General features: G+C 30.9%; 1 protein-coding gene and 1 long non-coding RNA gene across 5 annotated transcripts in view; one reads left to right on the top strand and one right to left on the bottom strand.

The window, feature by feature from the left end:
- Nucleotides 1-20,733, top strand: part of LOC143072957 (uncharacterized) — a 110,442-nt gene that overhangs the window by 72,818 nt on the left and 16,891 nt on the right. The gene's annotated exons all lie outside the window — the stretch shown is intronic.
- On the bottom strand, nt 1,191-20,729 carry LOC143072954 (uncharacterized). 3 transcript variants are annotated; one of them, XR_012977352.1, is made up of 5 exons: nt 20,699-20,727; nt 13,631-13,659; nt 3,655-3,752; nt 3,024-3,112; nt 1,191-2,234 (listed from the first exon to the last, which is right to left on the bottom strand). It is a non-coding gene; the product is annotated as an uncharacterized LOC143072954 (long non-coding RNA). The 3 variants fall into 3 exon arrangements; XR_012977353.1 differs by lacking the exon at nt 13,631-13,659 and having other exon boundaries at nt 20,699-20,729; XR_012977354.1 differs by lacking the exons at nt 13,631-13,659; nt 20,699-20,727 and adding an exon at nt 10,331-11,627.

Here is a 20,733-nt window from a genome sequence, read left to right as displayed (position 1 = left end):
TAGGGGTGCCCCTAAACACTCTTAGAAATTTCTGTTAAGTTTTCGGTAAAAAAAGAACATTCCTACGTTATGTCTCTATGAGATAAAACACTGAGATCATATCTGGGAACCAGTACATTAATAAATTAACATGTAGAGGAATATTAAATTTCTTCCCATAAAAGGCTTGTGAAACAGCTGTATTTACAAGTGCAACCTACATTAACACAGTGACAATAATTATATTATCAATAAATTTAAGCACAACTAAATATGTATTCAAATAGAGTGACGAGTATCTTGTCGGACTATATTTTGGTTTTGCATCAGGCCATTCTATTCTCATATTGTTTATGAAATATTTAAACTGTTGTTTTGTTTATGCACCAAATGACGTTTCATTAGCGGTACAAACTTTATTTTATTTGAGCTTGAAAAAACATTTCATTTGCGCTGATAATACGGGTATACAGTAAAAATAATAGATATATTTTGTGACATTAAGTGTCGGTTTGACCATGTTTATACATTCATATCACATATGTTCGATGATTTCAAAGGTAGAATAACAAAAAATATCGAACTCTAAGGAAAAAATCCCTAATCAAACGGCAAAATCAAAAGCTCAAATACATCAAATGTATGGATAACAACTGTCATATTCCTGACTTGGTACATGCATTTTCCTATGTATAAAATGGTGGATTAAATTTGGTTTTATAGCTAGCTAAACCTCTCACTTGTATGACAGTCACAAAAAAGTTGCATAGAATCGGTGGAAAGAGAATGGCACTGTTGCTGGGACATTTAGAACATATCCGTCATCATCTATGACAATGGTATTCACTTACGGTCAAATAACACATAATAGCCATCAGTGTGCTCAAAGGACTGACATCAAATTGAATAAAATCTAGAATCCCGATGCAAAATCATCCTAGTGTGTAGCGAACCTCTATCAAGAAAAGCATGCATAACAGGAAATACAAGCTCTAGTGTATCATTTAAACTTGAAGATATAAACTCAATGTTAAGGCATTGCTGAAATATTGCTATATAGAAATTGATAGCTAGAAGCTGACAGCATCCCTATTGTTAAAATGTTTTGTTCGCAACAAATCCTCATGTCAATTTCATACTTCCTCAAATTACATCAAACACAAAAACGTAATATAGATAAACATTAATATAAGTCAATAGAGCCAAATATATAGACGTTATGTAGAATAAATTTATTTAGTAGACAATTGAACAATTTTGTATACATACATAAATGTCAATTGAAATTACATTTGCTTAATTAGCTTTTAAGCCATAAATACTTGCATTATCTTATTTTTGTATTTTTGTTTCAAGCGACCACATACTCTTTTTGATGATTTCTTTCAGTAAATCCTAAAACAACAATAAGAAGAACGTACTTAACATATGGATAGGCCACAAAAAGTATATTTGAAATGAAAGAACGCTTTACATCTGAATGAATCATATAAGAAAAATAAGGGTTTTAATACCTATTTATCACTTTTTTTTCTCGACCAAATGAGATTCTGCTATTGTTGTTACAAAGCTCACACCAGTCTCTTTTGTATCTTAGCAACACGATACATATTGTAATTGAAAAGAGACTAAATGCTTAATTTTCAAAAAAAAAAAACATCAGAAAAATAAAAGTAACGGAAAAATTATAGAATTTTTTTTTCATACATTTTAGATGAACTAATGATCAAGATGTCAATTCTAGAGTAAAATTAATTTCGAGATAAAAAAAACGGTTAGGTAAATACCAAAATAAATCATCGTTGTTGTTGATGAAATAAAAAAAAATGCAGAATATATTTTCAAATTTTGGCTTTATTATGAACGGTTAGCATTATGTGTGCAATATTTCGAGATAAATAAATATTGAATATAGATGTACTACAGCATTAGTACATGTACACTGAAAACTATATTTTCATGTCCTATGTAAAGTCATAAAATTGGGGGCAAAATCTGCTTTAAACTTAATATAATAAGAAAAGAATGAATAATAAATGATGGTTTATCTATATATAATAATGAGTGTCTTTCTTTTTCAACTTCAGCAATAAATTATCTAGACATTGTTCAATTGCACCACCCTTACTGCTATTGATCGTTGTAGAAGATTCCCCTGTACATTGGTCTACGCATGTTCCAATCTGTTTCCATTCAAATCCCATCAGCATGCCTTGAAACTTCCAGGTAATAGCACAATCATTTGTACGATTAATCTTTAAAAAATAAGAAAAACGTGAATACGCCTGTTTACATACGAGGTTTTATATCTGTTTTGAATTGATTTTTATAATGATTTATGGTTAGATTTCAAATTTAAAAAAAAACTGAAAAAAAAATTCCGCCATTATCTAATAAACCATTCTTAGAATGTATCTTAACAATCCTCATCTAAGTAGAAGAAACTCCTATTATCAAATTTAAATATTGCAATATGAATAAATGTAGCACTGTGTTTGTAATTTATACCACCTACATTTTGCTGTACCAGTTAAAAGGGAACTTTATATAATTCCAAGATTTGTTAAGACAAAATAAGCAATATAACGATTGTGTAATTTCTTGCAAGTATTCAAAAGTCTGTGGTGTCTGTAAATTTGTGAGAGTAAGTTTTGGACTTATTCAAGGTTCATAAATTTTGGATCATTAAAAATATTTTAATAAACAGTACTAGTGCTAGTTATGAAAGTACATAAGATAGGAAACGACAGGTGGAACATCGACGTCAAATAAAAAAAATGAGATTGTTAGGTTCAAATCGGTTTTATCCCGTTTATTTTAATTTAAATATTCCATTTGGAACCAAACAGTTATTTCTAAAAATGGACAAAAGTGACTGTTATAATTAGCTATATAAAACTGATATATTTGATTAATACATTTAGCATGTTGAATAAGCATGAGAAGATCAACAGTAAGTACATATTTATGATGTGGAAATGAAAACAATCATAGTTTTGTTTTTGTTTTAATCGGATATTTCGACAACTAAAATGTTAATATACCTGACCGGTGCCAGTTGTTCCAGAAAGTGCATTAGAAATGTCCATAGCATGTTGTCTTAATTGGCTGACGTCATTGAACTGTAAACCAACTGTTCTCAGAGAAAAAAGTTACATGATTCACGCAAATACTCTTTATTTAAATTATAATGTTTGAAAACGATACTGATGAATTAGCCGATTTTTACCTTTTAAGAATAATTCGCTTGGTCTCGGTTTTTCATTGGCTAAAATTAATTTATTACATAAAATAGCTATAATGCCTGATTACGTGTTTTATATTTTAACCCCGAGCATCACTACAGACATCCAGTGCAGTAGCATTGGTATACAATGATATACAAAACTAACGTGTGAACAAAATATTGATGTCTTCTCCAAAATAGTTCTAGTGCTTAATAATGCAACTTCTAATTTGTCAAACATTTACAAGAAGCATTACAAGGTCGAAGCAAACATAACATTAACAATAAAAACACAAACAAAACTTCACAAAGAAAACTAGCAATAATAAAATGGAATAATACAAATAAAGTCGCCATTTCTAACATTATGTTATATATAAAAGAGGGACGAAAGATACCAAAGGGACAGTCAAACTCATAATCTAAAACATATATATGTTGATACTTACAACAAACTGTGATAAGGAAACAGGATGGAACCCTTACTAGAACATATACCATTTCAGTACAATTCGTTCAATGCGTTATGTGTGGAGCATAAATCACCCTGAAAACATACGTATTATAATTTATATAAAAAAGACTAAAAAGACAATTTCAACGAATGTATTCATAACTCTGTTTGAATTGTTACATGTCTGGTCGCTGTCGATTATATCAACTATTCAGCGTTTGTAGTAAGTTTTAAATTTTTAAATATTTTATATTCGTTTATCACTTTGGAGATCGAAGATGAACCAGACCAATGATCGGTATGTATTTAGCCAGTATATATTTGATTTACTTTTATGTAAATTGGCTAGATTTTATTTACGCATAAATGATAGGTTGACATGACTTTACGATTTTCTCGTTACAGGCTAAATGCTTACACAGAAGCAATTCAACCATTGAACCTATTTTAAATGTAAGAGTCGACGTAATTCCTTTTAAAATTTAGCGTACTACGACATGATGATTTGGTTGTCCGTTAGAGAATATCTGGGTAAACATGTTTTAAAATGATATTTTCCACTTGTAGCAGCAATAGTCTTATTCCTTCCTTCTCTACTATGTGATCATTAACAATAACGCACCAAGAAAATTTTACCTGCAATGGCAACAGACGTCAGATGCCTTTATTGGAGAAAAACTGCGTAGCCTTTCAGATCGGCACACATTGACATTTACAATTGTTCTATGATAATTGCTTTTGATGTCAGTAATTTAGTCGTCTCTTTTTTAAATAATATTCCAACTGACCAATTTTTTTAAATTCATATCTTTAAACTGTAAAGTCATTGTATAAGGTAGTGTGCTGACTTTTTGATTTAATTACTAATTGAGTTAACGTGTGATCGTTTCTCCACGCTGCACTTATCCCATATCTTTTTAATTCGTAGTTACGACATTGCTGTCTTTTGATAGAAACATTGTGGGGTTTAATTAGTTTAGTGAGTATCCAATCTTTCACCTTTGTTTATTCTGTCATTGGGATACGAATATATTACTGAATATATTATAACTGTATTTCTTTACCGCAACCAATTTCTCTGATATCAGGCTTTTGGTCTAACGGTGATATGATATTAATTTTGTTTTGCATTTGCAGTCGTTTTCTACTCATTTAACAAAATTATGAAGAAAAACGACTGAACTATGTAAGAATCTGTTTCAATAATAATTGAAAAATATATTTTCATTGTTTGTTAAACGAAAATCCTCTTCGAGAATGGCGAGTGCCTTTCACATTCCATAAAACAGTTAGTTTCACTAACACCTGGTAGCATACTTTGATTCATTCAGTGGGCTGATAAAGGTTATAACCCCTAAACTAATCCAATCGTTTTATGAGATCATCGACAACCATGACTTGATTATCTTCTTTTTTTTCATGTACAATGGGTTCAGAAAGAATTAGAGAAAAAAATATATCACGTTTATTTTTTGTCTGTGTTATCAGGCTGTGCTGTTCGTAAATTTATTGTTATTCTGCGGTTTACCCGTTGTCCTGTACTATTATATCATTTTTTTATTTATTTTTCTGTTCTGAGTGTTTATACTGCCTTGCTGTCAATTATTGTTGTCATTTTCGCGGTAGGTTTGACTAGTAATTAAACCAGGTTCGACCCGCAATATTTGTCTTGACATGTCCTGTTCAAAGTTTCCGCCTTAGTTTATGTTTGTTACCCGGATTGAATTTCGCTTAAACGAATTGTGATTATTATAAAGCGACAATCTACTGTTGCCTTAATTAGTCGTATGCCATGATCATATGTCGTACATATCTAGAAATATATGTAAAAAATGCATTCACAGGAGAGGATGCTAACAGTATCAGCGATGTTTTACACTGTTCTCTCATATAATTTCAATTGTTCAAAACCTTTTTTGACTTATTTGTTGTCTCAAATTACTTGCATCATGTTTTAACTCACTCAGATATTAAGATATTAATATGGTCGTCTGACCTGTACCTGTGTAAGTCCTATTTGTGGTAGTGACATTTTACCATTGCGTAGATTTTGCAAGTCGGTTGATACGATACACTCATAAAACTAGACAATTACCCTGTCGAATCACACAGTTTCGCTACTTTTTGACTTACTTGACTAATACCCCTCTTATTGTTTATTACTTTAATTTTCTATTCATGATCGATTTACGATATTAACACACCGGTTAACCAATTCGCCTAATTTTAACATCTTCTTATGATATTTTTACTAAAAGATATTTCGATTATTAAAACACGAATCAAATCAATAATTTATAACAATGTATGGTGGTGTGCTCATCAATACCTGTATTGAAACAAATATATAAACCAAAAACATCAAAGATACCAGGATTAAATATTTGTATGCCAGACGAGCGTATATGATAAGGCTCGTTAAAATGTATTGTTAAAACAATTTTGTTGAATAGGTGATGGGAACTTCCAATCACTAGGACATATACCATGTACCTTGCAGAGCTTATGGCTTCTCTCGTATGAAATTAATAAACAAAACTCTTTTTTATTTGTGCCCATAATAAATGTAACTTTTTTTTATTCATTTAAAAAGTTCACTTACATTAAAAACAGACTGAAAGTAAATCACAGTTATTGTATGTTTGACACCAGTACAATGTTTAGTCAATCACATTGTGTTGGCGATTTCAGAAGTTTTTCATATTAATTCGTGTACTTAAATCCTCCTCATAAATCTTGTTGATTAGTTTTTTTGTGTAAGAAGCATGGTCTTTTCAATTGAGTCCATTTCATGTTAGCATGGACTGTGTAACGTTATACTTGGAACACATATACAGCATGTTGGGCAGAGTGTTTATTAGTACTGAGAAAGTTGACAGTTCACAAAATGATAAACGTTTACAAAACATATATGCATATATAGAGCATTCAAAACCATCTGTAGTTGGGTTAACAAATATGTTTTAAGAGAGATGTTAATCCCGATTTCCGAATTCATTGACATGGAAAAAAAAACCCACCATAATGTATATTGTAAGTCATGGTCAACGTACTCACAACTGAAATTATTTCACATTTTCCAAAATAACAAGATTTTAAGAATTCCTCTCATTTTTTTCTGAAAATCGACAAAAATATATTCACACCGTTTTACCTTAAACGCCGATAGATCTATTAAAACGATCGAAAATAAGGAAATATGAAAAAATATCGTAAGTATACCAAGCACAGAGATTAAACTCCATATAGTTTGTAAATAATAATCAATGCATCAAAATAGAGAATCAGAAATAGGATTGCTACCAAAATACCGAAATTTCCTATCGGAAATAATTCTAAAATCAGAAAATATCTTCTTCTGACAATGGTTGGATTCTTTGCACTGTTTACAATATAATGTTTTGTCCTATTTGGTTTTTACAGCTCTTTTTTAATTAGGTTTATATAAGTATCTTCATTTATAAATTAACTGATGAGATATTTACTGTTCTAAAGCGCTTTTGCTGCAATAAATGTATATGTTATTACCTTTTAGGTAAAACAGTATCACTTTTCAGAATCGTGTGTGTTTGCAGTAAATACTAACATAATGCTCAGACATAAGTTTAAAATCCATATATATTCAACCATTTCAAATCATCAAACAAATATAAAAAACAAATGTTAATTCGGAAACAAATGACAATACATTTTGAATATACAGATATTGAGGCTGCAATTCGTAAATATTCCATTCCAAGATATATTTTGATATCATTTGTTGTACAAATAATCCCATAAAAATTAAAATTGCAGAAAGCAAATATACATAATTACACATTTTTGATGTTTCGGGAACTATATTCACATGGGAAGAAGTGGAAACAGACATTTCAAATTCATCATGAAATTGCTCAATACAACTTATTAGACGGCTTTTAAAATATTTTGTAGTTGAAATATCACTTTGTGAACGATTTCTGTGAAAACAGACCTTACGATATGTCTGAAAAAGAAATGTACTGACAAGAAATGTGTACATATCGATATTTTGTGATTGAAACTGATAGATATCTCTTAATACCCAAAAGGTAAGTCCAGCTGGCACCATACGAATAATAAGTGACGATAACTCAGACCAAATTGTCCCTATAAATCTACAAAACGATAATTCTGAAATCATAATAATTTTGCAAACAAAGTTTGATGTAACACTTCTAGTTCCATAATTGTCATAAAATAACATCACGCCCGAATGTGTTATGTAAGTTTCTTGCAAAGTACTCGTGGCATTTTCATTTGCTTTGCCAGCCAAAAAAGCAACCTTTTTTGGATTTTCAGCATTATCTGCAATATTTCGAAAGCAGTCTGTCATATCAGTATCATCGACAAAATGGGATTCTATATATACTAAAACACTTTTTAAGAATATACTTAACTTATGATAATACTCTATAAAGATATCTTTCAAGTACGACAGAAGCAGAAATACGAAAGGAATCCAAATCTTATAAGTATATATAACTGGAACATATGTGAAATAATAATCAGTAATGAACTTCAAGCTCCAATAGAGTATAGGATATACCATGATCATTAAATTATACCATAAAAAACATCGGAATGTTATCTTACAAATGGTATACAAAGCAATGTTCAAAGCACAATAATATACAACTATTGAAATACAAAGCAGGACGAAAAATGTATAACTATTAAAATTGCAAAATGTGCCAATTAACAAATAAAGAAAAAAAATTAAAAGAATCAGTTTGAATATGACTTTACATGCAGAGTAAAATTGTTTTATTCGTCTTTCACTCACGTATGAAGTTAATTTATTCTGTAAAAATTTCATATTCCAAAATAATGAGGATATAGGTAGCATTGCTGCAAAACCTTCTGTCGGTTCCGGTATAAGAATAACATTTTTATTACAGAATTTATTAATTATTAATTCGAGAATGAAAAATAAAAATACTATTAAAAAATACAGCATGCATAAAAATTGTTCGTATTCAAAAATGCGAAATATGATATCATGTTCGCTAAAAGATATAAACAAAACAGTGCGAACATAGGAAAAACACGCAGATGCTGTGATATAACTGCTTCCAACAGAATAAAATTTTCTGAAGCAGGCTATTTTCAAAAAATAATCTGCCAATGTTTTATTGGTTGAGATAAGAGAAGGACTCCATACATAGCTTGGACTTTCTTCTGGAGGTATTTGAGGTTTGCGGCAAAAATAATACATGTTTCCTAATGTTAGCATCTGCCTCGTCAAACCCCAAACTGTGTAAGCTATGTATAGGAACAAAAAGTAGACAGAAAAACGAAAAAGAATCCAATCACTTAGGTACGTCATGTCGTCATCACTGACAAATGTCTTTCCCCTGAAAAAAGCTTGTTCAATAGATAAGTTTTCGTGCGATGGTGATGTGTTTGAGAACTCATAGCAACCAGTTTTGAAATCGATAGCTGTAATAAAGGTTAACAATTCTCTAAATATCCTAGTAGGAAAACATTCAGATTTGTTTGCGCCGAACAATTGAAATACCAATGAACGGGTCAAAAGCTCCTGATTTTCAATGAAATGCCGGATAGAAAAAAATGTGGTCTGCTTCCTAACTGCTTCACTCCTATACTTGCAACCGTTTTTAAATATAGACAAGTATGGTGAACTAGTATTTCGAAGTTCGTGTTTCCGCTGAACAGCGTGTGTTGAAGGGTCGTGGAAGAAGTATTCAATTTCCCTATTTTCTTTTTTATACTTTTGATATTCAGATGCACATTGCTCAAAATTAGCATGAAGAAAATAACTACCGTACATGTTATTTGATATCCACAACTCATTTTGATTATAAGGAATAAACTTGTCACTTATATCTATCAAAGTAATTCTCAATGGATAAGTGCAATTGTTTTCTACAACAAATGGACACAAAATCTTTTTCCATGCTTTAAAATCTAATGGGTTACGTCGATGCAAGTTATTCCAGCGCTCAGTGCAGGATATTTCACATATTTTTCCAGCATATATATATATCCAACAGCTCAACCAAGCAATTGCAAAAAAAATAATTGCTATTGAGACCAATATGCCAAATACTGAAAAAAATAAGAAGAACAATATTTACATTATGACTAAACATCGGAACTACAGGTTTTATCCAACTAAAAGAAATACGTTTGAAATTCATCTCTCCCCAAAGATAGTGTTTAGCATATTTTGTTGACAAATACCATTTTGGTGAGAAAAATATTTAACATGAATTTGAAAGGATATATTATTATGGATTTTGTCTTGTTTTTTCCCACTATTAATAAACCAATCAGTAATATAATCATAAAAAACAAGGCCTTTAGTGATCAATACGTGTATACTATGTTCAAATTGTACAGGTTTTTTTAACCCATCATTTTTCCTTAACATGTCCTGTACCAAGTCAGGATTATGGCAGTTGTTATCAAATAATATCATAGATACCAGGATTACATTTTGTATATACGCCAAACGCGCGTTTCATCTATAAAAGACTCTTAGTTCGGCTCGAATTCAGAAAAGATAAAAAGGTCAAATAAAGTATCAAGTTAAAGAGCATTGAGGACAAAAAATTCCTAAAAGTTTTGCCAAATACAGCTAAGGTAATCTATTCCTGAAGTAGAAAAGCCTTAGAAGAAAACCTCACTTTTCATAAAAAAAGCAAAATTATTTTGCTCTCTTTGTATCTGCACTTCAGCGTGATCTGGTCTTTGTTGCTCAATAGGAACTGGTTGTTCTGTATCTTGTCTTTGTCGTTCCTCCGTCGGAGCTTGCTGTTGTTGTCTCCTCGAATTCCCAATATTTCCTTGGACCTCCCCCTCTAATAGTCTTCTAATTCTGCGTCTGTAGGCAATACCTGCCAGTTCTAAAGATTGCATTAAACTAGTTCTTGCTCTTGGCATGTATAAAGATAAAAAAAAATCAGTTAAACTGAATACTTCATTAGATATGATGTGATTTGCGATGAGATAACTATGCGAAACAAAAAGCAGATTCTATAAGAACAGTTTATTGTTAGTATATTATTTATGTAAATTTACAAATATTGATATTTAATAACAATGCCATGTCGTATATTGGTTTTTAGTACTTAATGTGGTTTGGATTATATAAGCTTGATACATAGATTATTACATTCTAGATAAACACGCAAAGATATCGGCACGCATTTGTGTATTCGTGTGGTCGAGTTGGGGTAAACTTTATTATTATAACAAAACTACATAACATTAACCAAATGACAATGCAAATTATTATTCAAAAATATGTAACAAAGTAATATTTCTGTTAATGTTTAAAATGATGGCTTCTGTATTACTATCAAATATCGTTAGTTAAAGCTTAGACCACAACAAAATGGACACATCAATACATCAAACGGATAACTCGATTTGAATCACAATAACATATAAAAAAAGTTTGATAAATATCTTATTAAGTATTTGGAATGCAATGTCTTAATAGACTGAACCCTTTTGTGATAACGACTGTTCCAAATATTTAGTAAATTTGCTAGAACCCATGAATACTGAAATGTTAAATCCCTCTCATCGTTTTGGTAGTTGGGGGTGTAAATCAAAATCCATAGATTTCTTTTTTTAAATTCGTCAAAATGTAGTTTATAACATGTGTTTATTTTATTAAAAAATATAATAAAGTATGGGTCACCTGTTTTTTTGCATGCTACAGTCTGTGCTAAACTGTCAGATTTTGTATAGATGGAAACTACACCATAGAATTTTAAGATATTAGCAGATAACTCTAATAATATGAGCAGATAGCTCTAATAATATGCTTTCAGACAAGAAAAAGAAAAACAATGTGTCACCGGACTCGTTTTCTTGCTACATAATAAATAAGGTAAATTCACAATATTTTATTATTAAAGTTACTTTAACTGAGTTATCTCCTTTATATAGCAAAGTTGTAAACAATGAATTAAAAAAATATACAGTGATAAATATGGAAAAACACATACTCTTCTATATTAGCAAGAAAAGAATTACACATGAACTGCATACTATTATGTATCTGAGACCTATTGTAATCTGCTATTTTAAAATCCAAGATAGAGGAAGATACCACATTCTTACTAAACAATATTTATGTTTGACAAATTGAAATGTTATCACAGGAATAAAATTGAGAAAGGAAATGGTGAATATGTCAAAGCGACAACCACCCGACCATAGAGCAAACAACAGCCGAAGGCAACCAATGGGTCTTCAATGTAGCGAGAATTCCCGCACCCGTAGGTGTCCTTCAGCTGGCCCCTAAAATATGCATAATAGTACAGTGATAATGGCCGTCATACTAAACTCCGAATTATACACAAGAAACTAAAATTTAAAATCATACAAGACTAACAAAGGCCAGAGGCTCCTGACTTGGGACAGGCGCAAAATTGCGGCGGGGTTAAACATGTTTATGAGATCTCAACCCTCCCCCTATACCTCTAGCCAATGTAGAAAAGTAAAAGAATAACAATACGCACATTAAAATTCAGTTCAAGAGAAGTCCGAGTCTGATGTCAAAAGAAAATAAATAAAGTTTGTAATAAGAAACTAAAGGTAAGTTTAAATATACTTATCTTGTTTAGTGTATTCTGATGTTTCCTCAACACTGTACTAACGAGGTATGCACTATGGAAAAGTAAATCGTTGATATTTATGATATATTTTTCCTGCTTAATCTGCACGTGAATGTCTGTCTCAAGACTAATACTGATCACGCCTCAGAAACGGAAACTTAAATAATTGAACTAGTAACTTAAGCCTCGGTCACACCTTACCGGATAACTCAAACAGACGCCTAGCGGATAACTTTTTTCAATCCGTTCATGTCCGTTAGACGTCCGTTCTTATCCGTTAGACGTCAGTCCATATCCGTTGCATGTTCGTTAAGCGTACCTTTTATCCGTCGACGTCCGTTCTGTCCGGTAGAAAATTTTGAGCATGTTCAAAACTTTGAACGGACGTCCAATGGATAAAATGTTCGTTAAACGTCCGGTAGGAGCCCGTTTTGTACGGTACTCGTCCGTTTCGTTTCCGTTTTGTATCCATTACGTGTCCGTTATACATCCGTTGGAGGTCTGGCAGATAAATTCATCAGCGGACTTCAAACGGACGTCTAACTGTTAAAACGGATGTTGAACGAATGATGTTAAGTTACACAGAAACATTTAGAATATGTATGTGATTTACATGTATTATTGTTGTCGCCTTTAATTTTTCCGTCTATCTTTGTCCATCAGTTTTATCCGGTATGCTTCCGTTAGGTGTCTGTTTTCTAGTGTACTCGTCCGTTGGATGTACTTTCGACATCCGTTCTGTCTGGAACGTTTCCGTTTCCGTTTCATTTCCAGTGTGTGTCCGTTATGCATTCGTTTCGCGTCGATTTATTAGGTCAGTACATCAACGGACTCCCAACAGATAACAATTTTGTCAACGGACTACTTTTCATCCGTTAGGCATCCGCTCGTGCTATCCGGTAAGGTATGACCGAGGCTTTAAATGGTGGACTTAGAATATAGTTTAGGGATTTTAGGGATTGAGTTTTAAACAACAGACAATTCAGTCCAATCAACGGATTTTAAACATAGAAAACATAAAGTGTACACATTTATTGCACCCGATGCGTATTTTGACAATTACAATCTTTTCAGTGATGAACGAAGTCATACTGGTAATTTTAAAACTTAAACAAACGTGGAAGAGCTAATTATTAAAATCATATGATATGAAATTTATCTAACACATGGTTTTATGGGAACTAAATCAATTTATCAATAGCACTGAAATTATAGTGAGAAAAGGTGCTTCTGAAACACCTGACTGCTTTCAAAGTCAAAATTGGAATATTTTTATCAGGCTTATATTTTTGTTTATTTCAAATTTTCAGTATTCTGCACTTTTCAAATAAGATTAAGAAATTGTAAAAATCCTACCTCTATCTATATCTATTTTCTTTAAAACACTGAAATGAATATATAATTGCTATTACTAAGTGCGTAACGATCTGAAGTAAGCATTTTTTTTTTTATCAAACTTGAATATTTCATTCGGAAAATATGTTGATCGCACATGTCAAATAGGACTTAGATTGAATACGCTAATCATCGCTAATGAAACATTTAAGTATTTGTTTGGTTGTTTGACTTTTGCTTTCTGGTTACCTTTTTTCTATTTCAGTAGCTTTAACGATTAGTAGAGGACTTGCCGCTTATAACGGGGCTGTTGCGTCACGGATTTCAAGATGTAGCATTGAAATCAACTCGCAAACTGTTTTGTTTGGCCAAAATAAAGTATATGTGTCATAGATGACTACGAATAAGTTTTATTCGTTAGAAATCATCTAAGATACAAGGCTGACAAATTATCATACAAGAAGCCTGTTTTGTCTACTCATCAGTGATGCTTGGAAGAAACCCAAATCCAATACAACCTTTATAAAATTTGTAAATACGATTAAGGCATATAAGAACGTATCAGTGCTTTTTTATGCAAACACAAATGTGCTGACTAATGAATTTCAGATACTCTGAGGCACGAATATCTACCAGCAACGGTATCTACATAGTTGTTTTTAAAAACTAATCAAAGGTACTTAGCTTATCATGTTTATGACAGATATTATTCCGGTCTTTGATATAGTCGACGTTTGGTCTGTCAGGTTTTATTGACTTCCATATTTTAGAATACATTTGAGTTAGTTATTAGTATTAAGTATTTATATAGCATTTATACGGCACCCGAGTTATATCTACAGAAGACGCATCAGTGGAACATGAATATAAACAGTTTAAAGGGTCTAAATAAAACCAAAGATGTAGTGCATTAAAACTGAAGCTACAATCTTATATGCTGGTGGAGATTTATTACCCCGAGGGTATCACGAGCCCAGTAGTCAGCACTTTTTGTGCTGACATGAATTGTCATTGATATGGTTATATTTATAAATTTACTGTTTTGGAAATACTAAGGCTTTTCTACCTCAGGCATAGATTACCTTAGCTGGATTTGGCAAAACTTTTAGGAATTTTGGTCCTCAATGCTCTTCAAACTTCGTACTTTATTTGGCCTTTTTTGGAATCGAGCGTCACTGATAAGTCTTTTGTAGACGAAACGCGCGTCTGGCGTATATACTAAATTTAGTCCTGGTATCTATGATGAGTTTATTTATTGCCTTTTTACATTTCTGTGACATCAATGGATGAAATATAGTATGAATATGTACCTACAATGAGTTCATATTGGTACCAAATCTGAATAGCAGGTTCTATTTACTTCTTCATAGCAGCTGAATTAAACCTCATGTTTTGATGTGATTTGTGATATTAGTTTTTAAGGTAATATATTTTTCATTTTTGTCTTAAACAATGCGTAGGCAGTTTCTTTTTAATTTGATTGTCCTTTATAGCATCTATCAAATTTGTTTTTACAATTTCTTATGACACAGATTGCCTTGCCTCAAGTTTAAAGTCTTACATTATGTTTGTACTATCGATGTAACTAATTAATTTTATATATCTTTACCCTCGATAACCAATAACAAAACTTAATGGAACTATTTCCTTTTGATAACGATAATTTTCAAAGTGACTGAATTGAAACAGAGATTTGAAAGATCGGGATAACAGACGACATACCAGGTCATAAGGACAATTGTTTAGTTGTTTTATCTTTTAACTCTGAAATGTCAAAATTGTCTATATCTTGTCCTTATCGATAGGTTAAACAAAAAATATATTTTTATCATTAATATTTTCCTTAACATTATTTTTTTCTCTTGTTATCGTATCTGTTAAAATTGTGTATTTTTTGCAAATAACTCTTCTTTAGCGGATTTATTTTTATCACAAACATGATGTTTCACAAAATCTGTTTTAAATCTTATTCAGCTGATTTATATTTGGTAGAAGATCTTGTAATATTGGAACTAATATAAACACATATGTAACATCAAGATATTTATATATTTTACACTACATTATCTACCAACACTGTACTATCAAAGTTCAGTTATAAAAGAGAGGCAACACATACCGATAGAAATTCAATTCATAAGTCCAAAATAAACTCATAATGTCATAGTTTATGAAATATGTTGAAATGATTACCACCACACGGTTAACATCTTTATTTCGACATGTAAAAAAGTCAATGAATTTTAGAATTTAAGCATTTGTTACAGACTTATTCTGTAATTGTTCAGATAGATAGTAAATTAAGTCATAGCCTTTAAACATTTCGTATAACCAAGATTAAAGCAATTAGCAGCTGCTGTAAACGTACTTCTATTCGTGGGGTACCAATTTTCGTGGTTTTCATGGATGGTTATATTCATGTCTAATGATATATAATAACTGTCTAATTTCAGACATGAAAAGATCCCAAGGTAGGAACTTAATATACATATGTTTGGTTCTTCAGTCCGAATTTACCTATTTGATTTATAAAAAAACTTAAATGAACAACATTTTGATTCTCATGGAAAAAATATTGATTGATGGAAGTGCGATTTACGGTTAGGATATGCATTTCCTTGATTAATACAATTTATAATAGATATAAGAACATTTTGTATGAGTGCCAATGAGACAATTCTCAATCCAAGACAACATTTGTAAAAGTATTAACCATTATAGGTCAAGGTACGGTCATCAGCACGGGGCCTTGACTAACACCGAACAGCAAGCTATAAAAGGCCACACAATGACGTGCAAAATCATTCAAACGGGAACACAGCGGTCTAATCTATATAAAAAAAACGAGAAACGAGAAAAAAAATTATGAACGACATCAACAAACGACAACCACTGATCATCAGGTTCTTGACTTAAGACAGGTGCAAACAAATGTTTCAACTTTTTGATAGGTATTAACCTTCACATTTACCTGAAACAATAGTGTAACATCACAACATAGGCAGACACAAACATTATATCAATTGAAATGGATTAACTCAATCAAAAGTCATATGAAACAAAGCATAGATGAATCAGCTTATTTCGAAAAGCATTGGGGTTTTTTGTAAACATGAATTTTGTAAGTCAAGACGAACAAGTGAGTGACAATTAACACCTTATACAATGTCCCACAAATCTTTGCAAAATAACTGATGATATATATCACGACTTTTCGTTTTTTTCGCTCAAAAATCTACAATTCACAAATTTAATATACCAACGAGTATGTATATGTCGTGTACAAGTTGCGATTTTGTACGGGTTATAACATGTACAAACATTTTGTACATGTTATAATTTGAACAATGCAAAAATACAAGTTATAACCTCGTACATGTTATAACCTGTACAAAATATTGCGTAAAAATGGGTTTAACAAAATTTGGGGGGGGGAATGTTTCTATCATTACAAAGCATTTCTTTTTGATACTGTTAATGACTAGATACATAGCTTTTAATAATTATTTAAATACCTTAAGGTAGAATGGAAGTCTAAATTAGAAGTAATAGAATTTGTTCATACTTTACCAAAATGTAGTATATATTGTGATATGATAAAAAATATATAAAAAAAAATGATAGGTCATCGGGCATTTTTTTAAGCTACGGATTGTGACAACCTGACACATTATGTATGGATTATAGAGGAAAAAACATCATTGTGTGATAAGAAGCTAAACTGAATAATAATTTGTCAAATGAAATAGGAGGAGATAGCTTATAGTAAATGATTTAATAATATCAATAGAAAAAATAGGGTCATTGTGCAAGTTTTCCCAGCTAAAATATTAATAGCAAAATTTCATATAGATTCCTTCAGAAATGCACTGTTTTGGAGTAATATCCCCTTAAATTGCTAGTTTTAAACCTAAAAAATCAAGCAAATCTTTATATGTAAAAATATTGATATTGATAATTTAAATCCAATAAATTTATTAAATGTTCTGTCGCCCTGCTGATTAGAGAAACATAAAAGATGTGGTGATGAATGTGAATGAACATAGCGGCTATAAAATTGGAACTAAAGTTGGACAAACTAAGGTATACTTTAAAAGTAGAAACTAGGTTCATTTGTTTGCCAATGCAACTTAATATGTTTGACTTGTCACAATGAGTGTGAGAGAGATATTGCGTAAGCAACAAGTAAGAAAACTTGTTTCTAAAATGAATGAAAATGTAGTATTTAATGCATGCTGTAAAAATCCACCTTCTTTTGCTTTTGATTATTGTTCTTTATTATTTAATAAATTTCAATCATACATGTATATTCTGCTTCATTATTATTTTCAAATTTTGTACAGGTTAAAACCATTTTTAAGCAATATTTTGTACAGGTTATAACAAGTACGAGGTACTTTTGTACATGTTAAAACTTGTATTTTAGCATTGTACAAATTATAACACGTACAATATTTTTGTACAGGTTATAACCTGTACAAAATTGCAACTTGTACACGACATATATATTTGTTGCTGAAACCACGCGAAACTTCATACCAACTTTTTCAAGTTTTTTCAGTTTTATACACCCAAAATTTGTTTTCTACATTGAAGGATTATTTATGCTTTTAGTTGAATGAACGACTAAGTTGTTTTTTCATTTTTTATTACGCTGCTCTTAGAAGTGATCGGCAAGTCGTTGGTGATATTTATAGTACGAAGTTAGAATCATGAACGCGGAATGACATTTTGTATAGTTTTTTTGTGTTTTGTTTGTTTGTCTCGAGGAAATTATTGTTTTAATCTTCAATATCATTTATTTCAAAAAACAATTTTACTGTCGAAGTAGTAATATAAACTGTCGTGCCTTTTAAACCACACCTTGTTCATTAAGAGTTCATTCAGAGCAATGGTGTCGTGATGTTTATTTTGACCATTGATAATCAAACAAAGACGAATTTATTTATAGCATAATACTAGTACTATAAAACTATAAAAATAAGTTAACATTTGCTAGTGTAAAGGGCATATAGATGTTTATCTTACCTCCTATACATTTGTAGGAATATGATTGGTTAAAAGCAACCGCGTGGATACCATGCATTTTCCATATTAGATTAGTAGGGTTCCATATATGGTTAGTAGACGGGGATTATTTCAACACACGATTAGTAGAGGAGTTATTTCCTATTATGAAACATACACGGTGTTATGGCAATATCTTAAAGGTTTTAACAAAGGAATTGATTATAAACGATTCAAATAAATTCATTTTAAAAACACAGCGAAAGCAAACAAATTGTTATTGTTGGATTTTGTTTTTATATAGACCAATGGAAGTAGGTTCTTAATACAATCGGTATAGGCCACTAGTCTGAACACCACATGTTCATGATTTGAAGATAGTCGGTAAGACAAATTCGTTACAAAGTGAGCCAGTGACCTAATACGATATATCTAGGGTCAGTCAATTTGTAAAATCGCACCTCATATTGAATTTTCTAACCCCATATATATCTAGTATTAAATCATTAGAACACTATGTAAGTTAAAACTAATATAATTTTCTAACTATTGTGTAAAAACCACTAACGTATAAATGTTCAGTTCGATATCATAATGGTGAAAATCGACCAATATTCAAAACCTGACACATGACAAAATACTCATTAAAAAAAAAATTTAAGAATATATTTGATTTATTTTTCTCTTTTATCGTTTTTATATTTTGATATTGCTTTATAATCATATTCGAGAACGTTTAAATGTTGAAAATTATCCTTTTGTAGTTAATTTTTTTTAAAATTAATCTACTAACAATTGAAAAGAACATGAACAAACTAAGACATACTAATAATCAATATTTCATAAGTTACAGCAGATAATAATCAATTGAAAAGAAATCCAGTTTGTTGGAATGCATTGCAAATAAGCCAAAAAGATTTTAAGTTAAAATTTAAAGTAATAGGTGCGGGAATTTCTCGCTACATTGAAGACCTGTTGGTGACCTTCTGCTGTTGTTTTTCTATGGTCGGGTTGTTGTCTCTTTGGCACATTCCCAATTTCCATTCTCAATTTTATTATGATAACACAGTGGTCAGTGGGTTCTGCAAAAAGTATTCTACAGTAAGGAAAATAACGTGACGTCAGGGAAATAGGTTGAACAGAGAAACCCAAACTTCCTTCTGATTATATTAGGATAATTTAAGGTAGATTATAGGTATAAGTTTCCCGAGATGGAATTTTCTTATACTTTGCCATAATGACTATGCTCTTTTCAAATATATAATATGAAGGATAGCTCACCGTGCTATTTTTCTAGCTATGAGATGTTGAAAATTGCCTAAATTTTCTAAGAATGATCATGAAAAAACACATTTTTTGTGCTTAAAAAGAATCTATGGGATATTATTTGAATAAATTGTGAGAAAATATGTTCTACAATATGTTTAAAGAAAAGAAAAAGAAAAATTGGTGTCACCGAACTTGTTTTTTTGCTACAAGTAAAAATTAAAAAAAATTCCCTATCATCGCAGAATATTTCTTTTACTAAAAGACTTATTTCCCCTTAAGTTTCTTAGTTGAAAAAAAAATGATTCTAAAACTTAAATGTTTGGTATTCGTTTACATATTTTGATTAACGCAATAAATCAGCAAGTTTTCTCTATATAATTAAACAGTTTAACCAATAAAATGGCAAATCTGTCTACAAATTTGCAGATTTGGGCAAAAAACTAGACCGAGTGTGTACTGCGATAGTACAATCTAAGATGACAGGATACTATGAATCTACCTTAAGGAAAACTTGGTTTTTATTAATTTGTGTTAAAAACAGATTTTGTTTTACAGCCGACAAAATGTTTTTGACTTCAAATGGGTCTTATACACCAGGATTCGTTAGTAAAACTAAATATTCAAATTGGGTAGTTAAAAAAGAATAATAATAAATCAACTCTTATTTGAAATACTTAATTTTAAGGATGCTAACAGCTAAATGATTTGGTTTCGATTCAGGTTTTCGAAATGTATAAAAAAAATCTTAGTGTTCACTCACATAGACCTATATATGGAAATAAGATGTGAAGCAGGTTTTTGCAAAGAGCTTACCTGTGTCCTTTTCGATATACCAGGAGACGTATGAG

This window comes from Mytilus galloprovincialis, chromosome 4 (assembly GCF_965363235.1).
Source record: "Mytilus galloprovincialis chromosome 4, xbMytGall1.hap1.1, whole genome shotgun sequence".
NCBI classification, from domain to species: domain Eukaryota; kingdom Metazoa; phylum Mollusca; class Bivalvia; order Mytilida; family Mytilidae; genus Mytilus; species Mytilus galloprovincialis.
Note: the sequence above shows the minus strand (reverse complement) of the source record. Positions and strands in the feature narration are given on the sequence as shown.